Raw genomic sequence first — 25,162 nt, 5'->3', positions numbered from 1 at the left:
AGCGTTTGCTGTGTGATTTATAAGGAGGTGACAAAGCCAAAGATGAGCTGAGGATAGGAATGAAATATAAAAAAAAAGAAAAATTACTTGAAGGACCCTCACGGAAAGGGTTTCTTTCTAAATAGTCTCTAAGTTTTGCCCTCAACATGACATCTTTTTTTCTTTCTTAATGGTTTCTCATTCTGTCAAGTTCATAATTTTTATTATTGAACTTCATGTTTTTTTATTAAGTGTCAAGCTCACAATTTTTACTATCCAACTCACCACTATTTACTATCGAGTTCACCATTTTTTATTTACTATCGAACTTGATGATTTTTAATTACTAAGTTCATCATTTTTTTAAATAAAAAAATGGTGAACTCAAAACTATTAAAATTCATCCATTTACAATTTTTGAGTTTTTCCGACTAAAATAAATGGAAAGATCAACTAAAAACTTGAGATAACAACTTGTTTAAATGATTTTAACCTAAAATAATCATTATTGATCGATTTTCATCTAAAAATTAAGAAGAAAAAAAGTGTAAAAACACTTGAAAATGACTTTTTCTTCTTTCTTAAATTTTTTTTTATGGAATGGAATTTTCGAAATTTGATTAAAATGTCAAATTCCCATTTTTAGATGAAAATGATGAATTTAAAATATTAGGACATTCAATTGTGAGAAATGTGAGAGATGAGATCTAAGGACCATTTAGAAAGAAATTTTTTATTAAATACCTTGTCTAGCAATCGCTAAAAATTTAGGGACTACTTAGAAAAAAGTAGTTTTAAGTAAGTTTCCCAATAAAAAATGAATAGGGCAGGGGACAGGTCTTGCATGAAAATGAATTTGCTTTTTTTTTTTCAAAAGAGATGGTCCCCACACGGTTATACTGAGAAATGAAATTTGAGAGACTGGACTGATTTGGTAAAACTTCAAAGGAAGAGATGACTGTAATGGTAACAAGACAAATCGCTTTTTGTCATTTTCTTGTTCTCTTCCAAACTATAAAGAAAGGACCGTTTCAAATTTGAATGATTCAAAAGCAACTACGCGTTTCTCTTTTTTCGTTTAGTAGATAAAAAAGCAACTGATCTTATTATATGTTGACATGAAGTCAAATCCAAAGACATTTGATTCTTGATGAGGTGGTTAGGATGACCCTTTGATTTATAATTAAAAATAGCCTACAAAGGTGTTTCTTTTCTTACTTTTCGTGGCCTACAATTAAAGATGAGAAGCGTGTGAGTTCGTCCATTATCTTTGCAATTTCTTCACATCCATGTGAAAAGCTTTTCTATTTTCGAAGAAAAATCCTAAATTGACTTCCTGCGCCGTTCATCACTACGCTGATGCTGATGCTGCTGATGTGGAGGAGGTGTGTACAGAATCATAGATACTTTTCCTTGGGATACGAGTGTAAAGTATATATATATATATATATTTAGCCCATTCCAAAACTTCTATCCCCAGTTTACAAGTTGAAAAATCGTGAACCGTCCATTTTTTGTAAACCATTTTTGATGGGGTTAGAAGTTTTGGAATGGGCTGATTTTTGGTGATGATGATCTTCTCACCGTAGAGATCATCCTCACCAAAAATCAGCCCATTCTAAAACCTCTAACCCATGTTTTGCCAAAATGTTTGTTGCTGAACATTTCCCTATATATATAGGGTCCCGTTCAGCAACAAACATTTTGGCAAAACATTTTTCAAAACATGGGTTAGAGGTTTTGGAATGGGCTGATTTTTGATGAGAATGATCTCTACGGTGAGGAGAGGAGATCATCATCACCAAAAATCAGCCCATTCCAAAACCTCTAACCCATGTTTTGAAAAATGTTTTACCAAAATATTTGTTGCTGAACGGGACCCTATATATATATATAGGGTCCCTTTCAGCAACAAACATTTTGGCAAACATTTTGGCAAAACATTTTTCAAAACATAGGTTAGAGGTTTTGGAATGGGCTGATTTTTGATGAGGATGATCTCTATGGTGAGAGATCATCCTCATCAAAAATCAGCCCATTCCAAAACTTCTAGCCCCATGTTTACAAGTTGGGAAATCGTGGACCGTCCATTTTTTGTAAGCCATTTTTGATGGGTAAGAGGTTTTGGAATGGGCTGATTTTTGGTGATGATGATCTCCTCACCGTAGAGATCATCCTCACCAAAAATCAGCCTATTCCAAAACCTCTAACCCATATTTTGAAAAATGTTTTGCCAAAATGTTTGTTGCTGAACATTTCCCATATATATATATATATATATATATATATATATATATATATATAGTACCATCTACACCACTTCGGCACACTGTTGAATGCAGTGTCATAGGAAGTCACTGTAGAGCGACTTTTTCAAATTTAAGGTCTTCGGTTGGGTCTCTTTTGGCTCTTTAAAGGGAACTTGTTCCACATTCATGAAATTCCTCAAAAAGAACGCAAGTAATGATTGTTATGTTTTTATCGAACTTTTGAACACTAAGATCCGAAATGCCCAAGAATCCTATAGTTCAATTAGCATGGATTACCTTTCAAATGGAAAAGTCAAATGTCTAATTGATTGGAGGATACAACCATGTATAACTTTAGAACTTCGATACACTACTTTAAACCATCAAGCGTCCGGTATAGTGGCCAAGGCCTCCTTCTAAAAAGTGAGAGGTCTTGAATTCAAATCCCTTCATTGGCCACCCACAGGAATTTATCCCGTTTTATTTGATCTGTGTGATTTGTGAGATATTGCATATACTCAAGGGATTTGAGCGACATATGATGTTCTAAAAGGTCAATTGTCTCATCTTGTTAGTTGGACTTATGAGTCTAGAACTCATCATAAAAAATTAAATTTAAAAAAAAAAAAATCAATACTTCAAACTTAGTTGATCTCAGAAAAATAGAGAGTTACTATTGGTACCCCAGCTTTTACTTATTACATCCCAATTAAAAATAAAGAATAAAAGTAAATGATTGAGAATAAGTAAAAGTTGGAGTGACAATAGAAGTTCTCTCTCAATTTTTTTTTCTAGATTTTTTTTTTTAGATTTTATATGAGCCTAATCATGATCATAAACAACTATTGAAATTGTTTTAATGAGTATTGTAATGTTGAGATTATAATTGAGCCAAACCTTTTTGATGTTTGAATGGTGTGTTTTAATCTTTAATTCGGGTGTAATAAAAAATTTATGAAATTGGGGTGTAATAAGTAAAAGTTGTTGTGTCAATTGCAGTCCCCTAAAAATATTATAGAATTAATTAATACGAGGGATTTTTCCTAAAATGTGCACTACTTATGTCCAAATTTCGATTTCAGTACACTATACATTTTAATTCCCAAAACATGCATTTCGAGTGAATTCGTCACTTTTATAATCAAGTTCATTGGTATATGTACAAATTCGTTGATATGAAAAGTGATGAACTCATGTTCGTAGGTTATAAAAATGACGAAGGCATGTTTTGGGAATTAACACGAACAATGTACTAAACTCGGAATTTCATCATATTTAACGCACAAATTGGAGATTCACCCTAAATAAAAATGGAAGTACACAAAGAAAACATAGTTATTTAACTACGTGATTCTTGCAAGATTCAATCATGTCCACATTGATTTCACTATCAAGAAGAAACTCTCTATTACAATTACACGCTTACACCTAATGAAGAGAAATATAGGCATATATAGCGGAGCTAGTAAGAAGCAGGTGGGGGCAATTGGCCCCACAGAACTTTGAGACACCCTCATATTTTCAACTAATTACATGCCTCCACTCCCTCACCTCTCTCCCCATTTGCCCTCACACCCTCACCTCCCTCCAATTTTTGCCCCACCTCTCCCTTCAATTTTTTGTTGATGACATTGCCTCTTGACCGGGCCTTCTTATATATTAATTAAAAATGACCTAAGTACCTTTTTCTTCAATTTCTAACCAAAAACCTCTTAAATCTCCCTAAAATCATTCACCTTCAAGTTCTTCAACTATACAACTAACCATAGTTTGCTCCCACTACAATAAAATCTTGGCTCCGCCCCTGAGTATAAACGTATCCCCAAGAAACATTACTAAGGTTTTACATATCACTAATGAAAGTATCAAAATGCTCTTAGATAACCGTGGAATGATTATCAATAACTCCTAACTGGCTGGCACTATCAAGCTTCCCAAACCATAAATTACTCACTAAATGTGTTTATGAGCGAACTCGAGCTAGTGACATCATTAGTAGACATTTAAGGAATCAACTCCGAAAATTCAATTGGATCAACTTAACTTAGTTTGTAATTCAAAAGGAATAGTTTTTGTTTGGTGTATGTGTGTGAGTGGGCGTGTCAGAAAATATGGTAATTTAAATTCTTTATGTGATTTTGGTCAACCTTATGTACCACACCAATGCCCAAGAGCAGAGAAGGGAGAGTTGATCACACGAAGGATCTTGAGGTCGAAGGATTGAAGGAAAAATCTATCCATTCAATGGAATCATCTTATTTATTTGGACAATACACATTCCAAACTATTTACGTAGTCAATAAAAGAGTGTTTTTGGTAAATAAGTTATTTTTTAAATGATCAAAAGACTATGACAATAATAAATACAGTAAAGGCCCCAGGTATTAATCTGGTGAAATACCGTTATCATATATGTCCATTAATTAACATCCCTAGTTCGGTACCTAAGTCGGTCATATATTGTTCATTAATTATTGTTACAGAGACTTAATTTGCAAAACTTAATCTAATAATTCATGTCTTGGTGTGGTACGTTGAAAGACCATGTCCTTGTTTTTTTTTTTTGGTAAAATGTTCAAAGTTCAAACTCAAAGTCACCAAATCCATCCATTGCGTGTAGACAAAATAAGCCCGGACCCTATACCCTCGGTCAATATTCGTACTCAATGAATGGTCTCTGAAAAATAGATGCATAGAAGATGGCACCAATATTGGTCCCACTGACCATGAATTTCCAGCTCTTCGTTCCATGCATAAATGTACTCATCAAAATCTAGCTTCATTGGGGATTGTTAGTTGTTGGATTCGAGCAAATATTTGTCATCAACCAAGTTCATGGATAATATACAAAATGATACAGATTGAAGTTAATTGAATATTCTCCCGTGAGATTTCATTGAAGGTATATAGGTATCTTAACCTAATCTTCCTCAAATATGATTTGATGCATCACACTATAATATAATGCAATATATTCTAATATTCTAATGTCCTCTCACAAGTGCATGTTTTTAAGAAACATGCAATCGATAACTTCTTATATTAATGTTTTTTATGTCACGATTAGATTGTTAATAAATAGTCGAAAACACTGAAAGGGAACCATCTTTCTTTTGACAAATTTAATTGCCAAATTGCATGTTGTGATTGAAATGAAGAGCTCCTTTTGATTGTTGCCTGAGAGAGATGATACACGGGACCATGTGTATGTAAAAGACAAGGAGCAATGAATGAACAAAGCTCAATGTTAACTCTATCATTGGATTTAGGAATAGATATAATTGGAATTAAATTAAGATTGGGCCTTTATGGGCCAAGGAGAGCTTGATCACTATGGATCTATTGGCTCAAAAAATGGATTATGGGCTTTAGCCATGGACACAATTATTGGACTTAAAAAAAGATTGGGAATCCATGGGCCAAGGAAAAGTTGATCACTATGGATTGAGTGACTCAAAACATGGAGCTTTATCATTCTTGATTCAGAGGCTCTATGGGCTAATGGGGCTTTGGGATACATGAGACCCATAAGCAATGATGAATTCTTCTTCTTCTTCTAACAATACAATCTTCTTACACATAATGGATGATGTATATCTGGACTCAAGTCCACAATAGGCTAAGATGGAGAGAGGATTTCCATATTGGAAACCACTTGTATAAGGAGAGGAAATGAAAGCAAGGGTACACAATATTTCCAAACTCAAGCCAATAATATTCTACTGAATTTTCATTTTTTTTAAAGAGTCGTGATAATCTAACTCTCTTTTTTGTACACTCCCTTCACATAGCCGTAAATCCTTTGTTTCAAGATACACAAATTAATAAAGATTTATAATTTTGTGAACTATCAAGAGTATGAACGTACAAAAAAAGGGAGTTAGATTATCATCAGTGTTTTATTATTATTATTATTATTATTATTAGTAATAGTATTTTGAATTGATAATTAACTTGAGAATTGAAATGAATAAAGCGATTTCAGAAGACAGTTGAAAATACTCATTCATCGTCCCATGTAACAAATGATTATAAATTGCTTTGGCTCGACATGAATGTTTGTTGGCCCAATCACAAATAAACTATTGCAACCCATATGTTGTTCTTAGAAGTTACAATATCACAAATCTACCGATATTCCCAATTACCAAACCTCATATCCAAAAGAATGTGAATATTTAGACAAATAAAGAAATTCAGTAGGAGAATAACTCTTACTCATATTCTCGAACTCATAACAAGATACGATTTTATAGGAGAGCTGGTAATGCCACATCATCAACTTTTACAAATGCCACACCAATTGGTGTGGTGTTAGTAAAAATTGATGTGATAATAATAACTCTCTTTTATGAGAGAGTTGCTATTGCCGCACCAACTTTTACTTTTGCACCATAATTTCTTAAATTATTTATCAACCCCAATTAAAGATTAAAACACAATCTTCAAACATTACAAAGGTTAATTTGGCACAAATTATAATCTCAACAATACAAAACATTATAGCACTCGTTCGAACAATTTCTATAGTTGTTTACAATTATGATTAGGCTCATATAAAATACTAAACCCAAAAATTAAAATCTAGAAAGAAAAAAAAAAAAAAAAAGACAAAACTATTATTGGCACCCAAGTTTTACTCATTCTCAAATCTCAACCACTAATTTTATTTATTTATTTATAATTGTAGTGCCAATAGCAACTCTCTTTAATAAACTTTTAGAGTTATAATATTACCAACCATAGAAGTACGGGATTTTGTCAAATAAAAAACACAACATGAATGGGATTTTTTTTTGTTGTAGTATCCATTCACTTCTGGTTTGATTTTATACGAATGTCACTTGTCGGATTTATTCATATTGTTATGGTGCGGTAATATTAAAGCTTGACTAACCCACCAAGGGTTTGCTGTGATGGTAAGGAGCCTTGTTAGCAATCTCTCGTTTATTTCTTGAAAAATTCACAAATTTTTTAATTGAAAGTATTATTCTCTTATTGGACTATTCTCTATAACTTACAAATTTTAAGTTTGAAAAGAATAAAATGCAGTTTTACAAATTTTTATAAAATTTTGTGGAAAAAAATTGTTACTATAACTTGTTGTACATTGTGAAGTGTAAACTTATAAGTTGTGATGTGTAATGCAAGTTGTCTTTGAAGCATTTATGCTTCAAAAATTTTAAGTAATTATATTTTTATGTGACAAATGTCCATTTTATCTTTTAAAAAAATTATGACATGACCCTCTACATTTATTTGAGATTACACCTTAATTTTATAAATCAATGATTTGTCTCTTGACTTTGGTCTTCTTTTAAAAATCAATAGAACAATAATCTCAATATCCTCATTATCACCACTGTCATTATTACCATCACCAGTTTCAGCATCACCATCACTATCATATGGCCAAATTTTTTATTTTCGAAATTTTGAAATGAAATAGATAATACACATATGAAGCATATTTCACATATTTTCCATTTATTGAATTTTTTATCAAATTTTATATTGGATTTTTGCAATCCAACATAGAATATAACTTGAATATTTCACAAATCAAATTTTTTCCATTTTTCGAATCGCTAACAAGGCTAAAGAGCGATTGGATTTGCTCCTCGATTGTGTCTTCGAATCTCTACACACCCTCCACAGAAATGTGGCTACTTAAATACCGTAAGATGTGACAGGGTGTTGGAGGGTGCGTGCAGCCAAGTAGAATGGTCTCACCAAAGGTGGGGATACTCCCTCAACTACCCCAAAAAAAAGCATTAAAGCTCTACTTTTATCACTCCCCCATCAAACGAAGGTTAAGATGTTTCTAAATAACAATGTATCCCCAGAAACTCTTTATTGGTTCCTAAAAAACTATTTCTAATAGCTGGTACTAATCTCTAGGAAATTGTGTTCCCCTCTTATATTTCAGCCATGAGTTTGATGAAGAGTACCATAGTAAAGTTCCTAATGTTTGAATTGATCGGTCTACTAATCGAACGGTCAGGATGGATTCAGTGGCGACGCACATCAATTCTATTGTATTTGAATATGATATTTGATTAATAACGAAGGAACCTTTCCGCTTTCTCGAATTCCTATTCTTCCTCCCCAAATCCCATTCTCATCTGCCAAAACTTGTTCCCAATTTCCTCTTCGATCGATCAAAAATCCTCATAAATCAATCAAGTCGATCGCTGAAGTAGCAGAGGAGATGAAAATTACAGCTCTTCTGGTTCTGAAATGCAGCGTGGATCCTGGATCTGATCCAATAATCCTCGCAAATGCTTCTGATGTGAGCCAATTCGGCTACTTTCAGAGAACTGGAGTGAAGGAGTTCATCGTCTTCTTCGGACGCACAGTTGCGAAACGAACCCCACCCGATCAACGCCAATCCATCGAACACGAAGGTTCGTTGTCAGATCTTTCACCTCCTCTATAGCTTTAGGGTTTCAATTTCATTCCCAATTATTGTTGATGGTGTCTTTTATCGATTTGGAGTTCAATTTAAGTTTTCTTTTGCTTGATTTCATATGGTCTTTTAGATTCGGTAATTGTCGGGGCAGATGAAAACATTATTCAGTTAAGGAATCGTTTTTTCCTCCTTAGATTTGGGGAAATTGAACGTTTTTATTCCTTTTTTGTTTTGATCTGTAACCTTTACATGGAGAAATTTGAAAACCATGTTTTGGGTGTTGTAGAAATTGAATTTAATGCGAAAATTGTGTGTAATTCAATGGGTTTGGTGATAGAATTGTTTTGTTGTGTTTTTTTTTTTTTTTGATTAGTATGAAGATTTTATAAATATCAAAAGACAGGGTAAGTACAAAGAAGGCCCAGATAGCCCCCAAGCAAGAAAGCACAAAGAAAGAACAAAGGACAAAAACAAAACAAACGAGCAACCGAAAACAATACTAGGAGTTACATTAGCTATCCCATCTAAACACAAAGTCTTTGAAAAGACCCCGGCCAACTCCTTGTTCAACTTTGCCCAAAAGACCATCAGTCTTAAAATCTCCATATACACTGTGTGCGTTGTGCTTTTTCTTTATAGAAGTTTGAGTAACCTTTACATGAAGAAATTTGAAAAACCATAGTTATGGTGTTGTAGAAATTGAATTTAATGCGAAAATTATGCATTATTCAATGGGTTTGGAGATATAATTGTTTTTTTTTTGTTGTTGTGCTTTTTCTTTATAGAAGTCTGAGTAAGGAGTTTGTTGTAAATTGAATTTTATGTCTGTTTCTTTTTGTTGTGATATCTTTATAGAATACAAGGTGCATTCTTACAACAGAAATGGACTCTGTGCCTTGGGCTTTATGGATGACCACTACCCGGTCCGTAGTGCATTCTCTATTCTCAACAAGGTTAATACTGTAAACTCATGATCCCAAATTAGTTTCAAAGTTTATAATCCTTGGTTACTAAAATCTCATTGTATCCTATTTTGCTGTAATTTACATGCCATTTGATGCCACTTTTGTTCTTACTGTAAAGTTTTTGTATGTTACGATATCTGTGATCGAGGGCTTGTTTTTTAGTTTGTAAATATGAGTCTGGGTTCTCTCTACATGTAGAGACGAGAAGAACCCATAGTTGATTTTATTAGACATTGGCAGTTGTGGTGGTGTGTCCAAATGGATCCCCATGTTTTTTTCCATTGCACCATCTCCTTAGGTAGAAAGTTTCAGCCCCATGCCACATGACAAAATGAAGCATTTTTCTCGTTCATTTTTTACTTTCTTCCACAAGCTTAAGCCAGAAAACAGAGGTTCAAGATTGAGGTTCTGCAATTTGTTGTTTTGAACTCCTTGGAGAGCTCACTGACAGCCTGATTTCGTCCTCCCAATCTTGTACACAAAGGCCTCTAGCTTCTTCATTCAACCTGATTAGTAAAACAAAGAAGTAAATAAGAAAGAAAATAATGGGAAGAAGAAGAGATGAAAAAACATATTATGTGAAAAAAAATGAGAAACTAGAAAAATTAACATGAAGCATAAGCCTTAGCCATAAGGCGCAATCCTCACAATGAGGCATGTGCTTTTGGAGAGCCTCTTGATCTAAGGTGTAAGCCTTAACTTTTGTTGTATTTCAATATTACGCTTCAAGGTTTTTTTAATGAGCCTCATCCTGAGGCATGCCTCACGGCGTAAGTCTCAGATGCCTCTAAAAACATTGATTTAAATTACAATTAAAAAAGGAAAAAAGATTACAAGATTATGATTTTTGGAAATTGTTCCACATTGACTCTATCAGGATATTCATAGTCATCCAACAATTTGTTGTTGCATCCTATCTTCTTCGACCTTCAAGTTGCATGAACAAGATAGGTTTTTTGAGGAAAGGTGAAATTTTGGGTAAAAAAAATCAAGGGTTTCTACAAGACATTGAAAATGAGATTAAATAGGTAGAACAACATCATGGAGTTTAAGCTTAAAGATTTTTAATAGGATATTAGAGAAACAGAAGATCAATGGAATCTTGGATTGAAAAATAAATGGTTTCTATAAGATAATGAAGAAGAGATTGATTAGGTAAGAAATAGTTGACCCTAGGGTATAATTAAAATGTTTACCTTCCTCCTCAACCTTAAAATTCTATCACCTTCAACTTTCAAACCCTAAGAACAAGATAGCATTTTTGGAGGAGGATGATGGATTTTTGGGTAGAAATATTTAGGAATTTCTATGGTACATTGAAAAAAATGGGTTGAAGTTGAGGTTCAATAAGTTTAAAATAACAGCTTTTCTAAAAGAAAATTAAGGGTTTTTTTAGTTGAAATTGAAAATAATGACATTTAGATCATTTTTGTTAGTCACTGAGACAAAACATAGGTCAAGGGACATGTCATCAGTTAGAAAACATGGAGGGTAACTCAATATTAACCAAAACTAATGGAGCCTATTTTTTACCGGTGAAGTAAGTAACGTGGAAAGAGGAATCCTGGTCTTTTAGTGGTATTCCTCATTCCCGGTTTTATAGATCTGCTAATCTCCTTTGATTTTCATTAAACGATTTTATCATCAAATAATCTACCGAAAAAACAGTATTTTTCCGGATAATGTATCTTCCGCATGAGTTGGATAGATTTTCTTGATTGACAAACACAGCCAAAGGAAATTTCTCTTAAATTACCTAAGATTTATCATTACTCATACCACCTCCTGTGATTTATAATTCCTCATCAAGTATTGAAGGGTAATTTTTTTCCCCTTTATTTCATCATTTTGGGATCAATTCCATTTACATGGTCTTATGACCAATTATTCATGATTGGTGAAGTCATTGACACAAGTAATATCCAAATACCAAACACATTCTCTATATAACTTAACAAGAAAGAAGAGGCTCTTTGGAAGATCGAAGAAAGAACTTGTTCTTCCTCCATAAGAAGCTCTTCCAATAACTTGGACTCTGTTCTTTTCAAAAAAGAAAAAAGAAAAAGTAGAAGTAGAAGAAAAGAACATACCGTACTTTGTCATCACTTGTAAGGCCATTTAATGGTGGGGAGGAAAGGACTAGAATTTCTTCCTGCCACTTCATACTAGTTCCTCACCGAGTCATTGCCAGTGGTCTCCTTTTTTTTTCTTGCACATGTAATTGAGATGGTGATCGCACAGATTTTTGTGTTTCTGAGATAATATCTGCATGCTTTTCGTATCTGCTTGATAGCATGGAAAGCTGAAAACACTAAAATATTGGTCAGGTATTAGATGAGTATCAGAAGAATTTTGGTGATTCTTGGAGGACTGTACAGTCAGATGCCTCTCAACCATGGCCTATTTGAATGATGCTCTAACCAAATTTCAGGTATTTATTTTCTCTTCTTTTTCATCATTGTGCTGGCTAAGATGATGAGATGGATTACCAAGACAGTTCCACTATCCTTTTTCCTCTTACTTTACTCCTATTCAATTTTATTCAGGGTATAACTTGCTCCTTATGGAAATTACATCTTTCACATATCAGCTAAAAGCATGTTTTCTTTTCTATAGGACCCTGCAGAGGCTGATAAGTTATTCAAAATCCAGAAGGATTTGGATGAAACCAAAATTATCCTTGTGAGTATTGAATTATGGACTGCATCTGTTCAAATACCTGTATTTTTAATTTCTATTAAGTTTCCTTTCACCACTATGTTGCAACACATTATTGAATTTGTGGCAGTTTTTAGCTTGGGTGTGATTTTCTTTTCCTGCGAGTTTGAATCCAATTGTGGAAGGGGTAGAAGGTCTTCTATTAGATATTGCAGAATATCGAATTAACAATAAATAAAAGAGGTCCACATTTCTTTTCGGGAGTGATGGACTTTACATGTGGCAGCTGGGGTGGTGGGCCCAAAGGATCACCACCTCCATCTCCTGACAAGTCAGTCCAATAGCAAGCAATCCTTCATATGGAAAAAAATTGGCATGTCTATTTTGTTTTTTCGTCTATAATGAAATCATTTAAACATCACAGTTCGTGGGGGGAATAGTGCAATACTATGTAGGTCATAGTCATGATGTTGACAAGGGCCGTCTTTATGTGGCCAATCCATTGGGTTAGCTATCAGCTGGATGGTCTGGATTAGCTACATCAGTTAATAGAAATCTGCACTATAGAGAAGAGTTCTGGGGTGTTGTTGGGACTTGGGAGGCATTTTGACTAAACATGTTGCAAGCAACTTAGAGGCTGTGGGTTGGAGTCTAACTTACCCATAAAAAAAATGTTACAAGTAACTTAAGGTAACTTTGCCACTATTGAGTTATAAGAGGGGTTGAGTAAAATTGCAATTTCTCTTGTTATTTTTTAGCTGAGCTATTTGTATGAAATACCATCTAGTGTAAATGTGTTATGGTAAAAAGGCAGATCATAATTTTGCTTCGACAGACTGTAACTTTGCCACGACTATAACCTTTTCCACTCAATGATCCATTCATCTTCTGCTTTTCTGGAATTGATGTCATCATTTTACACAATGTATGAAGTTTACAATTGGTAATTGTCAATGACATTTAGGACACAGCTCCCTATTGATAGGGCACGTTTGAAATATATGCAAGACCAATTTGGACACAGAGAAGCATCAATAGTCCTTGGGGAGAGAAACTGGTTCCTTCTATGGAAACTAATGAGGGATTTAAATTGAGATAGAGAACAAATGATAGTTATTGTAGCTTTTAGATTAGTCTACTTCATCTTTATCTTTATCTTTTAGTTTTAAGACAAAATTAAAGGATTTCTGAGTGATTCCCCAACTTATAAATGTGTTGACTTTGTGGTATATGTCACACACGCCCTATATATAGATCATACACATATCCATTCATATTTAGAGTTTCTTACACCTTGTATATGAATTTCAATCAGTTTTCAAGAATCAAGAGATTTAATCTGTATAAGATTTTCAAATTGAGGTTTAGTTCTTCTTCTAGCATCACCCAAGGGTTATCCTTTTCAAAAAGTATGCTTGAAAGTCTTGGATAAGAAGAATTTTATAAAGCAATTCTCAAGTCTCATTAATGAGAGCTTGATATATATATATATAACCTAAAAAGAGAATAGACATAAGAATTAAAATAAGCTACTAAAGAAGTTACTAAAAAAACTACATTATTTCAAATACTATCCCTCAAATGGGGCAAATATATCAACTAATTCCAGCTTAACAAGATGAGAGTTAGTGACAGAAGGACCAATAGACTTCTTAAGCATATTAGCAAGTTGTTTTGAAGAAGATACAAAAACTGTCTGTAAAGCACCAGAACAAACTTTCTCCCGAAGAAAGTAAACATCAACCTCTATATGCTTGGTTCTTTCATGAAGGACCGAGTCAGAAGCAAGCATGATGGCAAACTTGTTATCGCAAAACAAAGTAGAAGGGTCAGAGACTGGAAAATCTAGTTCCATTAGTAAAGATCTAATCCAAGTAAGTTCGCAAGTGCCAAGGGCCATATCACGATACTCAGCTTCAGCAGAAGAGCGGAAAACCACACCTTATTTCTTATTTTTTCATGAGATCAAGTTACTACCGTGGAAAGTACATAACTCATAGGTAGATCTCCTATCTGTTAGAGAATTAGCACAATCAACATCAGTGGAACATGATAAATGTGGTTGAGCAATAGAGGAATAGAAGAGTCCAAGATCAGGATGAGACTTCAAGTAGCGAAGAATACGATAAACTGCATCAAGATGAGAAGTGCGTGGGGCATACATGAATTGACTGATCACACTAACCGCAAAAGTCAAATCCGGTCTTGTGTTAGATAAATCAGGTGGCCTACAAGTTTCTAATAAGAAGAGGGATCAAATAATAAATTACTAGCTTCGGCATGAAGACGATGATTCTGATCCATAGGGGAGGAGGCAGGACGACAATCAAGCATACCAATATCTTGAAGGAGATCCAATGTGTATTTGCACTTAGATAGTGAAATACCACGGCGAGAGTGGGCCACTTCTATCCCCAAAAAGTATTTGAGGGAATTTAAGTCATTAATCTCAAATGCACGACCCAATAGCATTTTATCCCTGTCAATCCACTGTGTATCATCTCTAGTTACTATAATATCATCCACATAGACTAATACAATAGTACAATGACCATCCACTTCTCGACCAACAAAACATATATGATCTAAATGGCATCTAGGGAACTCCATAGATAAAATGACCTTAAAAAAACATTGAAACCAGGCTCGTGGATACTACTTCTGACCATATAAAGATTTGAAAATGCGCATATTTTCCCAGAATACTTCCTCCGAAGATGAAATCTGGGAGGGGGTCCATATAGATAACCTCAATCGGATCCCCATTCAGAAGTGTATTCTTTACATTAAGCTGGTAAAAAGGCCAGCAAGGACAATCAATTAAAGAGATGAGGAGGCGGACCGTAGAAAGTTCAGCTACAGGAGCGAATGTAGCATCAAAATCCTTTCCTAGAGTCTGCGTAAATCCCTTAGCGATTATGTGGGCCTTGTATCGATCAACAATGCCATCCGCAAGATACTTGACAGTAAAAACCTATTTACAACCAACAGTCCATTCCCCAGAAAGAAGATGAGCAAGTTCCTAGGTGTGATTCTTTTGCAAAGCATCCATCTCAGCAATCATGGCTCTAGTCCACTTAGAATCTCGTAAAGCCTCTGATACAGATTGGGGAACTCGAATAGAATCAGTAGCACCAAGGTAGGCTTGATAAGGAGAAAGTCCCTGATAGGAAACAAACTGAACAATAGGATGATCAGTAACACACCCTCGCTTACCTTTGCGAAGTGTAATATGTAAGTGAGAGTCAGAAATAAAAAGAATAGGTGTAAGAGTAGAAGATGGTATACATGAGTCCAAGGAGGACGTTGGCAAGTTCGGAGAGGGGTAAGGATGACGAGAATAAACCTTAAGAGGCGGCAAAGAAGAAGATGGATCCTGCAAAAGAGATGAAGATGGAGAGAAAACTGGAGAGGGTAGCATTATAGAAGAAGGATCCTGCAAAGATGTATGAAAAAAAAAGAGAATATTTTCAAAAAATGTAATATCCAAATAGTAAATTACATGATGAGAAAAAAAATCATAACAACGATACTCCTTTGACATAAATGAGTAACCCAAGAAAACACAACGAATGACTTTGGCATCTAATTTCATGCGATGAGGAGTATTGTCCTAAACAAAACAAGTACATTCAAAGACTCTGAATGTAATTGGGAAGAGAGTGCTATCAGGTCGAAGAACATGAAAAGGCACTTGTCCTCCTAAGGTGCGACTCAGAATGCGATTAAAGAGAAAAATCGTACTGAGGACTACCATATTTCAATATAACTTGAGAACATGTATACCTCGAAGAAGACAACGGACTATGTTCATGAGGTGACGATTCTTGCGTTTTGCCATCCCATTCTGTTCAGGAGTGTAGGGACAAGTCAACTGATAAAGCATACCATGCTCATGAAGGTGGGATCGAATCCCATCAGAAATGTGTTCCCCTCCGTTATCAGACTTAAGAGATTTAATTGTGATGTTGTAGCGGGTCTGAATCATTTTAAGGAAATTAATAAAAATGTGGAGCACCTTAGAACGAAAACGCATCAAGTAAATTCAAGTACAACGAGAATAATCATCAATAAATGTAACATAATATCTATGACCATTAAAAACAATAACAGGGAAAGGTCCCCATACATCAGAATGAATTAAATCAAATATTTTATTAAATCGATGTATGCAAGGAATATAAGAGGTATGTGTGTGTTTAGAAAGCTCACACACAGGGCACTAAAACTTATGTCCATTACAAGAGGTTTTTAAAGTAGGAAATAACGAACATAAGTGTTAAAAATTAGCATGTCTTAAGCGAACATGCCATAAATCTAAGGTTTGAAAAGAAAAAAATATGACTCTCGGAGAGTGGAAGCACGGACGCCGGAGCTACAGTAGGTTAAGATCCAAATAAGTATAACCCATCTCTCTTGCCAAAAATCCTACTCGAAGTCAGGTCTTGAAAAATACAATGAGTAGAAAAAAAAGGTTACAGAGCAGTTTAAAGATTTGGTAATACTACTCATGGAAAAAGTGTTAAGAGATAGATTAGGAACATGAAGCACAGAGTAAAGAGAAAAATCAGAAGATAAGGGGATAGTACCCTTGCTGTGGATAGGAGTAAGGGACTCATCAACAAGATGAACCTCCTTATAGGTAGCAGGAAAAGTAGAAGAAGTAAAATGGCTAGACTCATCGGTCATATGATCAAAGACACCAAAATCAATTACTTAAGTTAGAGGAGCAGAGCCAGACTGAGTAACATAGAATGCAGAAAATGTACCTAGGGGTGTAGTAACTGATGCCACAGTCGAGGATGAGTAAGTATTAGCATGGATCTGATCTCGTACAATAGCAGTAATTTGAGTCTGAAGTTATTGTAATCAATAGTGTCAAGGAAGGCATGCGTATCAGTAGGAGGAACTGATGATGACTTTACAACAACAACACGAGGAGCAAACTGTCTCAAAGAAAGGGTGGTAGAAGATCGCAATAAATGAGGATAAAGCTAAAAACAACGAGATTTCTCATGGACAATCTTCCCATAATGACTGTAAGTAAGACCACTCCCTTTAACACGTTCACGGCCTCCACGACCTCGACTCCCAGATCCCTAAGTGTGAGAGTTAGTGAAACTTGAATTGATTGCTAGAGCCATCTGATTTATAACTGGAGCAGAGAGAATGTCGGGGCCTAAGTTTAAGAGGGAATGACACGATGACGATGCTCACTACTATCAATGGTCGCAAATATCTCAAATAAAGAAGGTAAACAAGTGGTGTTTAGGATCTGGGTTCAAAGTGCTTGAAACTCAGGATGTAAACCCATGAGAAATTATGTTTGATGTCGAGCAATCCTTGTAACAACATACTGCCTCTACAGACAGCTCAACCATAAACTTATAGTGAGAGAGCTCCTCTCAACGAGACTGGAGAAATCTAAAATAATCAACGACGCTTTGAGTCCATTGGGTAGTCTGGGCAATGTCTCTATAAAGCTCATAAATTCCCGAGTCATTCCTAGCATGCGCATATGTTTGAGTGAGTGTTGCCCACAAAGAGGAGACAGTTTCATGATATATGAACATGGTGTAGATGCGTTGCTCCATGGAGTTAAAAAGTCATCCAAGAATGGTGCAGTTATCGATCTCTCATTACTCAATTTTGGGATCAATAAGGGGTGATTTATTAATGATGCCTGAAAGCCATCCAGATTTCCCTATACTTCAAAAATAAAGCTAAACAGATTGAGACCATGACTGAAAATTTCGATCATCTAATAAGGCATTGGTGATTCGTTGCGCTGAGAAATTTGCTCCAAGAATGGTGTTAGAGTCCTTGGTTTCTTGATGCGATGTCATTGCTTAATACAAACAAAGCAATTGAAACTTTGGTTTGAAGGGAGCTCACTGTTGTCCCAGACACACACAAAGAAAGGCTTTCTTGTCGCTGTCGTGGGTCAGAAAAATAGCCTAGCTGCTGTTGCAGTTACTGACCCAGCACCTTATGCTGTAGTATGCTGTTGTGGGTCAGGAAATGAGTAGCGCTGCTGTCGCAGGGCTTCACACAGCCTCTATAGATGTTGCAATTACCAACACAGCAGTCTGTTGCTGTCATAGGTCTCCCAAACAGGCCAGTTGCTGTAGCAAGGCTTCACGTAGGCCCCCAGTTGCTGTCGCAGGCACCTATACAGCAAGCTGTTACTGTCGTAGGTCACAAATACAACAATCTGCTGTTGTCGAAGGACAAGAAGACCAAACTGCTGTTGCATCTGCTGTCTTAGGTCACAAACACAGCAATCTGCTGTTGCCGAAGGTCCAGAACACATTCTAGAAGATATCGCAGACACTTATACAGCCAGTTACTACTATCGTAGGTCAGAAACCACAGCAATCTGCTGTTGCTGAAGGTTATCCCATTATCGTAGATGCCAAAAAAAAACTTTAGGTGCTGTTGTACTCACCTACACAGCACACCGTGGCTGTCGTAGGTCACAAAAAGGTTCCGTAGGATAGCATGGGTAGAAAAAAAAAAGACCCTATCGAAGGGCAGAAAGGAGCACAGCGCAGAATTGCAGCATGTGGAAAAAAACTAAGAAAAAGCCTTATTGCAACATGCGATAAAGGAATATGAATTAGAAAAATAAAAAAGCCCCCGAAGGAGAGACCTTCTAATGAAGCTCCGGCTAGGTTATTAGGTCTCAAGATCTAGAGATGTTGGGAATGGAGGAGGAGAAGAGATTCAAGGTCTCAAGAGAAATCAAAGAGGAGATGTCAAAAAATGATGGGACGTCCTCTAAGGCTCTGATACCAAGAAGAATTTTAGAAAGTAATTCTCAAGTCTCATTTATGAGAGCTTGATATATAGACATAAATGCCATTACATGGTGCGAATAGACAAATAAATCTGTTCAAATTTCTATCTTCCTCTCTTTCCTTGATTATCTTCAGAAGAGTGCATGTGCAGATAGCAGAAAACCTCCTTCCCATTTATGTTATGTACTTATCTACGAATGAACATCTAAATAAAAGAGAGAATAATATGATAAAAGGTTTTCTTCATCAATGAGTCTGTAATCCAGCAAGTAAATTAGGTTGTCCTTCCCATTAAGTTAAATACTTATGAATGAATGAACATCTAAATAAAAGAGAGAACCATATGTTTAAAGGCTTTCTTTGCTTGAGTTCAATCCGTTGAGGTTTATAACATATCCTGTTAATCATCCATATTGGTTTGGGAAGGAAAATCAGTTGCAGCATTGATTGTTTTGTCTCATTTTGTTTGTTTTTGTTTATTCTCCTCAATACAGCATAAGACTATTGATAGTGTGCTTGCACGTGGTGAAAAGCTTGACAGTTTGGTTGAGAAGAGTTCAGATCTGAGTTCAGCATCACAGGTATGTACCTATTCATGATTACGTATCCTAATATATTGCATTTCTTACGCTATGTATACTTTCATGAATGGATAGTTGGATACATACGCATACCTGCACATATATACACAAATAGATTTAAACTAGACACATTTATTTGTGTGTTGTGGTCGAGTGCAATTTTTTTAATCTTTCAATCTCATAAGTAGGAAAATTGTTTTAATTATGGGAGATTTATTCTTCTCTTGCTGCTTATCCATGATATTAATGTATTATAAAGACCAATGATGTGATAGTGGTAAGTTAAACGCCACCAACGCTGGTTGTTGGACTAATGGATCTTATCATTGCTAAAAGTTGTATGACTTCATTATCTCGCATCCCATGCTAAGATTCTCAAAATGTAGATATTGACACAGATATTTTTATGAGGGATGGGCATACGACTTGTTCGAAAACCCAGGGCAAGGATCCAAATATTTTATCCAATATATTGAGGCCATACTTTAGCTTTTAGGTATTTAAGCCAAGTAACTCATGCCATTTATGTGAAATTTCTAACGTGGGAACAAGACTCCACACATCTTACCAACTTAGCTAAGTTGTCGCTTCTCTAACAATAAATGATTTCAGTAACATTGATATTTATTAATAGGATCAATTATAACAAGTCACACTTATTCGGAAATACTGAAACAAAGGACTTCTACGGTCAAACTACCAAAATGGCCTAGAAGATGAAACATATAACAGAACGTTGGGTACGGAGAAGATAACCTTAGTACGATGCGAAATGGAAAATTTCAATAAAGAATTATCTAATCCAGAATCGGGTACAACTAATAGTATTATTATGCATTGATTTAGAAACATCGGCATGTTGGAGTATACTGGTAGCATAGACCTCCCCCCCCCCAACAGCATTGAGGTGCTATTATATTAACCTACCTTTTTGGTTTGAGACATAAATGTACTATTTCATATGAAAATAGTGAAGCACTTCGCCAATGATTCCCCTAAAGCAGTCATTGATATGCATTTGTGTGAAAAGTTCTAAAAAAAAAAAACATGAGGTGCATGTGAGAGGCTTTCTTGATGGTATGATGCATAAGCCTCAAATTTTTCTTAAAAATTAAATACACGGATCAACTATAAAAATTAAAGTAAAATAACAAACAAAAAAAAGTAAGAACTTTTTTTCTATTATTTAACTCCCAAAAAAGCACTCATCTTGAGCTCGAGGTAAAAGTTACAAAACCTAGTTGATCATTATTTGTTCTCCGTGAAGAAAAGGAAAACTTTTATCATTTTAAGCAGGGGTGGAGCTAGTAAGGAGCTGGTGGGGGCAATTGCCCCCACAGAACTTTGAGACACCCCTATATTTTCAACTAATTACATGTGCCCCATTTGTCTCCACTCCCTCACCTCTCTCCTCATTTGCCCCCACGCCCTCATCTCCCTCCAATTTTTGCCCCCACACCCTCACCTCCCTCCAATCGTATTTTCCAGCAAATAATTTTCCCACCATTCAAGTTCTTCAACTATACAACTAACCATAGTTTGCCCCCACTACAAGAAAATCCTGGCTCTGCCCCCGATTTTAAGGGCCTCTATTATTTATTCTCATATTAAGTTTTCTCCTTATTTAATAATTCCCATTTATGTGGTATTGACCCTTGATTGGTCAACGCAACAAGTGAACAATGTTTTTTTTCAGAAAACATAATGTTTTTTACGGTAATGTTGGGTATGGTTACGGAGTCCGTGTTTGGGAATAAGTCAACAAGGGGGAAATTCGCAAATTTTGATAAAAATTTGGGAAGATCGAGAAATAATTGGGGAAAAAATTGGTCTAAGGTTAGGGTTGTGTAATTGTTCCTACTAAGTGGTGTTCTCATATTATATCATCAAATGTCATATTAAACTCCAATAATAAAATACCAAACCCTATGTTGATATCATCCATACATCCAACAAAACTAACCATAAGTCCACTCCACATTCAAGGTTTTTATTGTTCAAAATATAAAAGGTTTGCAATCATCAATCCAAGTTGGATTTATCAACCCATCAAAATTATTGAATTCAATGTCATTCTCATTTGCATCCTCATTCTCTTACATTTCATCAATAAAATGGTCGCCATCATCTTCATCACCTCTTACTAATGCATCATTTGGGATTAGATCTAGGAATGCTGAAATTTTATCCATGTTGACATCTCATGAATACTAGAACAATATCAAAATACCTTTTTTATGGTTTTCCCAATTTAATCGTCAAGTGCATGATTTAATCGTGAAGTTTGTAAAAGCTGCGGCTTATTGACAAAGATGCTATTATTAAATCGTCAGTGGTGAAAAGAAGTCACGATTTAATTGCGACTTTTTCAGTAAGTCGCCAAATTTGGTGACAATGATGGTGGGTTGAAGGCTTCTTTGAGAGAGCTCTAGTCTTAAGTTTTTTAGTTTAGCTCTAATGAATCATTTTCAAATTCTCCATCATTTATATATTTAGTCATTTGAAACCATTTCTAGCTGAAGCTACCCAAGCCATATTCAAATAGTTCTACAGGAGGTGGTAAATCAGTTATGCTTTCTTTTGACTGGGTAATGCATCTAGTGGATGCCACAAGTATTGGTTGTAACCACACACGCATGGTGAGGGAACTTTAGAATCCTAGTGAGTTCAGTAACATTTCCATGAATGCACACATGTTGTCCTGGGTTAATTTAGTCACTCAGTAGTTAGTGAAAAAACAGAGAAAATCTTAGGAAACTCTTTCCCAGGATTTTGTGGCCCATTTTCTTTGAACCAGAGCCTTCAAGAAAGTGTACTGATATATTTACTGTATTCTTGTACGGGACCATCACTTTTCTTTGGGTCAGTTTTCCTTCGTTTGTGACCAGAAAGTAGGATGTCTAGGGTCGTCCTGCTGGGTGCATCCGCAAAGGATGGCCTGCCATATCTTTTTGGTATCTAGTCATGCCAGGAACATGTACAGTTTTCCTTCGTTTGTGAATAGAAAGTAGGATGTCTAGGGTCATCCTGCTGGGTGCACCCGCAAAGGATGGCCTACCATATCTTTTCGGTATCCAGTCATGCCAGGAACATGTATGGTGGGCTGAGATCCAGTGCTCAATAGCTCCCACCTATGTGAATCAGATGGCTACTAATGCTTGATGCATAGACTATTCTTTGTTGATTATATACCGGTTGTGATGTGTTTTGCTGTAGAAAGGATTGTGATGGTACGAGGGAACAGTTAATCATAGCAAACGCCTTCTGTGGCATGCATTAAAGGGTTGGTCCCACCCCCACTGTATGTGACCTAGATGTGCTAGATGATGAATTTTATCCATTTTGGTATCCTTTTTGAGCATCTATTTGTTTGTATGATTCACACCATGTTTATAGATGGTTATAAGGATATATGGCTTACAATATTGTACAAGTGAACTTAGAAGAGTAAACCTACAAGCATGTACTACTTATGGTCTATAGCATTTGATGTACACAATGGGAAGACTTCAATTGCTGACACAGAATTGACTTTGTGAATGGATTTTGCCGCAGATGTTTTACAAGAACGCCAAGAAAACCAACCAGTGTTGTACCATATTATAGGCTTCTGGGACATGGTGCAGCAATGCTTGCTTGGCCCTGGACAATTCTGCCATTTGGGGATTGGAAGATGACCGAGTAATGGCGTAGTATCTTTTATGTCAAAATTTCATATTTATTAAGTGTGGGCTTCCCAGAGTTTATTGATTTCATGTAATCTTTTGTCGATTATTGCCTTACGTATATAGATTCTATCTATGACAATCTTTTATATTTTTATTCCATTAGGGGGGAAAAAAACTGCCCAATGTACATCGACATCAAGCTGTAGGTTTGCTCTACATTTGTGGGACCTTTGTAGAGCGTGGTCGGTGTGGAACACGAATAGTTGATGCATGCCTCTGATGGGCTTGCACACAAATAAGAAGCCCGACTTAAATGGTGATCATATATTCTTTGGGTCAGTTAGCTAAAAACCAATGTGCCCAAAGGCTAATTAGTTAGCAAGGCTGTTACAATCATTTTTAATTGCCAGAAAAATCATCGGTTTAGATGATTTTAAGTATTTTGAGACAGAAGAGGTATAAGTGGCCTGACAGAAACATAATAGAGTGGGTCACATAACCTTTTAAGACTTTTTATGTGTGTTAATAATGCCCCTGATCATGCTGGGAGGGAAGAAGCAACTGCAAAATCAACTAGAAAACCTCTTGGAAGTTGGATACAGGCATCCCAAAACTGCCAGTTTCGAATTTTGTGAATTATAACTCCTAATTTTAGGTATACCAATAAATAAATAAACTCAAATCCAATATCTAGATATCAGCATTGGAAAATGTTCAAATTCAAAACAGTTAAAAGATCATCAATCAGGCAAACTTTAGAGATTGGACTACCAAGATGTGGATGGTACAACATTAATGCTGTCTATATTATTGTCTGTCTACTTATATTCTTCAGGAATGATACAAGATTACAAATTCAATGTTGATCAAACTTGTCCTTGATTTTTAGATAAGATGGGATACACGTTGGTATACGTTGTGTATTTTAAAAGTAAGATTGGCCCACCAACTCAAAAGATTCAGAACCACGGTTTCTCTTTACCAGAAATCAAAATGGGAGGTGGTCCAAGTCCAACAAAAATCCAAATTGTACGAAAATTCAGAAGAACAGTCAACCTTTTGGACATTTCGTAGCGACCCAAATTTAAGCATATTCATTGAGGGGTTACGCGGTCGGTGAGCCCATCCGCTCAAACCCACCCCTATGTACTGTATATAGAATACAATCCAAGGTCTTAAGAGTCCCCACTCAAACCCCCTGAGGACTCGTGGGCCGGTTCCCATGTCTTTGATCCTGCGACACATGGCACCCTGCTTTTTATAGGGAAGTGGGTTCGGATCGATTCCACTAGTTCTGCTGCTATAAAAGAGAAAGAAAAATGACTCATTACCAACCTCGAAGAAGCCCACGTGAATGTGACTTGATTTAGACGCTTGAATGGTCGATGTCAAGAGTGACGGTTCAGATTCCTAACTACCATTTCCATTAGTTTCTCCCTATCCGAAGAACTAGCAACTAATGCATATAGAGGCCAACTAGCCTTACTAAATTAGTAAGGGACCCTCGGGCTGAAATCCTTACCAAGGGTCATTGAGCTCAATTTGTGGCATCCAAAACCATCATCTGTTGTTTCGGGATTGCAGACGACAAAATTCTATGAACTTTGAAATAAATAAAATATATAAATTTAAAAATAAAATAATTTATATTTTACTGTTGAATTTTAATTTTAAATTTTGTACTTAGGTGGACCGTCCATTTTCAAAATCTTATATCAAGTTCAAAAGATTTTATTTATTTATTATTATTTGATTTTTTTTCATGAAATCTAAAGGGTTGTAGGGTTGGATTGTTAATGTGGTAATACATTTGAGCAAAACAACCCTTTAGTAAGGCCTAAAATCTTACT

At 35.6% G+C, this 25,162-nt stretch overlaps 1 pseudogene across 1 annotated transcript; it reads left to right on the top strand.

The window, feature by feature from the left end:
- Positions 1 to 8,273: 8,273 nt before the first annotated feature.
- On the top strand, positions 8,274 to 23,499 carry LOC147407632 (VAMP-like protein YKT61; annotated as a pseudogene). The gene is made up of 6 exons (XR_015176838.1): positions 8,274 to 8,635; positions 9,496 to 9,593; positions 11,933 to 12,036; positions 12,222 to 12,287; positions 19,558 to 19,644; positions 23,200 to 23,499. The product of XR_015176838.1 is annotated as a VAMP-like protein YKT61 (transcript).
- The last annotated feature ends 1,663 nt before the right edge of the window (positions 23,500 to 25,162 follow it).

Source organism: Akebia trifoliata, chromosome 3 (assembly GCF_017979445.1).
Source record: "Akebia trifoliata isolate Shusen 1 chromosome 3, ASM1797944v1, whole genome shotgun sequence".
NCBI lineage: Eukaryota > Viridiplantae > Streptophyta > Magnoliopsida > Ranunculales > Lardizabalaceae > Akebia > Akebia trifoliata.
Note: the sequence above shows the minus strand (reverse complement) of the source record. Positions and strands in the feature narration are given on the sequence as shown.